Here is a 4,941-nt window from a genome sequence, read left to right on the forward strand (position 1 = left end):
AAAGGATTGGAGCCTCCGGTTAGGAGATGCACTATGGGCGTATAGAACGACCTACAAGACTCCAATAGGGATGAGTCCTTTCCGAATCGTCTATGGTAAGGCATGCCACCTTCCGGTGGAGATTGAGCATCGAGCCTATTGGGCGGTAAAGCAGTGCAACATGGATTTGGCCAAGGTAGGTGAAGCTAGGAAGTTACAACTAGAAGAGCTTGAGTGTTTGAGGAACGAGTCATATGAGAATGCCTGAATCTACAAGGAAAAGACTAGAGCGTTCCATGACCATCACATCCAGAAGAAGGACTTTCAAGAAGGTGATGAGGTCCTCCTCTACAACTCAAGGCTCTGATTCATGCCTGGCAAGCTTCGCTCTAGATGGGAAGGACCTTTCAAGGTGAAGGAGATGAAGCCCTACGAAGTAGTGGAATTGTTTGATCCCAAGAGTGAAGCAACTTTTAAAGTGAATGGACATAGAGTGAAGAAGTATCATGGTTACAAGCCCCCAAAAGAGCTAGATGTGTACATATTGGAGGATGCACCAAGGAGAGAGAAAGCTTAAGAAAAGGACCATCCAACTTAAGGACATTAAAGAAAAGTGATTGGTGGGAGGTACCCCACCGTGGTAAGTTCTTCCTTGTTTATACCATCTTATTTGTATCCTTAGTTTCTTGTGAATTTTGTGATCTCTTGATGATTGATTGAGTGCATAGGAATGCTAGCTTTGTTTATTTTGTTGGATAGATAGGATGTTCATATAGATAGGATGTAAAAAAAGATAAAGAAAACAAAAAATTTCTTTGAAGAAGGGCACCGACGCGCCAGTGCACAGTGCGCGCACACGCCGGTAGTGCAATTCCACTCTTGGGACAAATACCCGAGAGTCATGCCCACTTTGTGCCCAACTCACGCCAAGCACCCACGCGTTCACGTACATGCTGCCTGTGCGCACCATTGCAATTTAACCATCGACGCGCAAGCGCACAGTGCGCGCGCGCGCCGATTGAGATATGTGGACTCTCTGGTACAAAAACCAGAGAGTTATGCCACAATTGGGCCAACCCTGTGCCAAAACTGATGCGTCCGTGCGTTGTGCGCATCCGCGCCAATCGCGAAATACCTCAAGCACGCGTCCGCGCAAGGTGTGCGTCCGCGCGCCTGCCTCCCTGATTCACTCTGGTACAAAAACCAGAGACTTGACCCAACTTTGTGCCACTTTTGTGCCTGAGGCACAACTTCCCTCGCGCGAGCGCACCACTGACGCGCACGCATCCTATGCTAGTACCCTCACCGACGCGCCAGCGCACCTTGCGCGGGCGCCGGTTGCGCGAGTCAGTTTTATACTTTTGCGCCTGGTCCTGTTTTCTTTCTCCCTCAACCCTTTTCTTTCTTAGTTTCTTTTCCTTCTCCCTCCACCATTTCCCTTCTCTTCTTCTTCTTCCCTAACCCACCACCACTGTCTCTGGCCACTCACCGGTGACAACCACCTTTTCCGGTGGTACTACACTTCCCCTATTTTCGCTCTCATCTTCACAAAAGAAGATTCAACCTTGTTCCTTCATACTTTTCAAGGTTTCACTTCTTCCATTTCTTTACTTCCATTTTCCCTTTCATTATTTCTTCTAGTTAGATGCTTCTTATTGCTTTACTTAGTTTCCCTTTTGCTTGCATGATGCTGTTTCTTGCTTTTTATTTGCTTACTTTTCCTTTTTCCTTATTTCTCCATGGATGTTGAATTTGAACTTAATTTGCATTAATAGATCTTTTGTCATTCTTTTTCTTATCTTTTCCAGTGTGTGATGTTTATATGATGATTGACGTTCCATTTTGGGCTTTGAATTGGTTTAGTATCTCATAATTGCTCATTGCTTGATTATTGCACGCCAAGTGTTTGAGAAAATGCACACATACCATTTTGGTTCATTTTAGTCATATACTTTCAAATTAGTGCTCCTTCCTCATTCACTTGCTTTCTCTTAAATGCATTGAGTCTAATTTGTGTGCTTAAAGTTCATACTTGCCAATTAGATATTAATTGAACATGACTTGCTCTTTATTATGGATGCTTGAGATTACTCTTCTCATGCCAATGCATGCTTTACTTCCTCTTGCATCCCATGCCAAGTGTCATGACCCTTGCTTTTACATTCACAATGGGCACTACAAGTCACTTGCATGTTTTTGTCAAATTGATTCTTGGGTTTAATGTTTTCCTTCCTTCCCTTCCTTTTTAGGATGGCCACCAAGAAAGGCAAGGAGATAGCTTCGAGGAAACCGGCCGCAAAAGGGCACCCCAAAGGTCAAACTCTAAGGCGCGCTCTTCATTAGGAGCCAAATCCCTATCGAAAAAAGGGAAGACACCCGCTCCTATTGATGAGAATGACAAGGGCAAACCGGCGAAAGATTCTTCAAGATTCCCCAACCACTTCTGTGAACTTATGTTCCCCTCCATAGCTGAAAGAAACTATCATCCCGAGCATCTACTCGCTCCGCCAGACAAGGTTGCTCCTTATATTTTGCCCCGCATTGAACAACGAGGATGGAAGTTTCTCTTGAGGAAACCAAGGGAAATCAACCTCTCTTGGGTGGAAGAATTCTACACTAACTACCATCTTTCCTCTCTTCAACCGGTATACATGCGCCGGAAGCAAGTCTCGGTTTCAGAAGAGGCTATTCAGCAAGTACTTAATGTTCTACCGGTACCAAGTGACATGGATGGCTACCAAGAAGTCTTACATCAGCGAGAGAAGTTTGGATTCGATTGGGACTCGATCCTCCGATTCATTGCTGAACCAGAGGCATTTTGGATCCATGGTCGACTGCGGATGAGACCCAAGAGCATTGACGCTCGCTTCCTCACTGTGGAAGCAAGAGCTTGGGCCCAGATCCTATCTCACTATGTGCTACCTAGCACCCACAAGTCGTCCCTCACGGCAGACCTCGCCTTGCTTGTTTGGTGTGTTCTCACGGAGAAGCCGGTGAACATTCTGCTTCTTGTCAAGCAAGCGATGAGTCAAGTTCACGACCGGGGTAATTTACCATTTCCAACATTGGTATCTGATTTAGTTGCTGCTGCGGGTGTTTCTTGGGAAGCCAAGGACAAAAAGATTATAGTTCCGGCTAAGGGCGATGTGGTCCCAAGCGGAAAATACCTACAGCTTCCCATGAACAAAGCAAGCCTCGACATGACCCCGCCACTTCTTTTTCCTTCTAGCTCATCATCACCACCACTGAGATCCACACATCAAGGGATGGAAGATCTTCACCAGAAGCTTGATAGATATGAGCGGCGCAACCACCGCCGATATACTTACATCAAGAAGCTTCTGCGTTGTGTTACCCCTAGCATGGAGGAACCCGAAATATTCACATCCACCTCAAATCCAAGTGATGGGAGTTATGATGAAGGGGATAGTGAAGGTTCCGGTCCTGACCGTCCCTTGTGTATTATTCGTAGCACAGAGGACTGTGCTAATTTCTAAAGTGTGGGGAGGTCGTTCGACCGATCTCCATGGGTAACAATCTCTTCCCTTCGATACCCATGGATTTATTTTTGCTTAGAAGTTAGTATATTGCATGTGTAGTTAGTTTTGCTTGTAAATACCCTTTGCATGATAGTTAGTTTCTATAGAGTTACTTGGTCAAAACAATAACTTTCTTTCCAAGAAACTGTGTTTTGGGTGACCTACCAAAATTCTGAAATTTTTTTTTTCAGTAAACTTGCTTTAAGAATGTATTTTGGAACATAGTGATTGAGCTAAGAACACAATCATGAAAGTTTTGAGCCTATTGCATGGTTACATCTTCTAACCATTATTTCCATTCTTGTGTGCATATCTCTCTCTCTATGATTGTGATCCTTGCTTTGTCTAATTCTATATGTCCATTGCTTTGTGTATGAATGCATTTACATGATTGAGGCCATCGTTTCAATAGTCACTTTTCCCAAATGGCCTTAACCCTCTTATCTACCATTGCTAACCAATTTTGAGCCTATGATAAACCCCCTTTTGTTCTTAGATAGAGCACATCAACAGCCCTAAGTGAAAAACTATGAATGTCCCTGAATTTGGATCCTTGATTAGCTTAGGTAAGTTAGGATGTGTATCATTCAAATAGGAGGGTATACTTGGGGAATTAGGGTAGATATATAAGTGTGTAATTGTAGTGTAATTGGAAATTCTAGGATTTGGGAACATACTCGTGTTGAATGATTAAACTGTATGCATTGAAAATTTTGTTCACAAAGAAACCCCAAGAAAAGTGGATTAAAAAAAAGAGAGAAAGCAATGAAAGGGGACAAAGATGCCCCAAGATAAAGTAACAAAAATAATGCATATGGGTGTGAATTGGAAAGAATGCATGAGTATGCAAAAAGAGTAAAAGTCAAGGGTAGCTAGGTAATGTATTGTAGTAGTATAGGTTGTTCTATGTGTCTAGTGGATCTTAGGTTGATCAAGGACTCAAATTTTAAGCCCACTTGGCCATATACATCCTTACCTTCACCCTAGCCCTGTTACAACCCATGAATAAGACCTCATGATACTTGTAAGCATGCATTAAGTAATTGTTGATTGTTAGATGAAAGACAAATCTTGGAAAGCATGATTAGGAGAAGATTGAGTGACGAACCCTATACACTTGAGCGAACAGAGCAGATACACTTTCGGTGAGGGTTCGACGATCAATGCTTATTCCCATTTTTCACAAGCGTTACTCCTTAGTGGTATTCAATTTGGTAGGATTCATGAATTACATACTATTTTCACCCTATATGCTCACATGTATTCTTGGAGGATAGATTAACTCTTGACCAAGTAGGTAGATGATTTTACATTAGTTGCATGCATCCATTTAGGTAGTTTGCATTTCATAAACACTTTCTCACCATGATCTTTGGTCATTTTATTTTAAGCATGAGGACATGCTTGGTTTAAGTGTGGGGAG

Source organism: Arachis ipaensis, chromosome B07 (assembly GCF_000816755.2).
Source record: "Arachis ipaensis cultivar K30076 chromosome B07, Araip1.1, whole genome shotgun sequence".
In the NCBI taxonomy this organism is placed as follows: domain Eukaryota; kingdom Viridiplantae; phylum Streptophyta; class Magnoliopsida; order Fabales; family Fabaceae; genus Arachis; species Arachis ipaensis.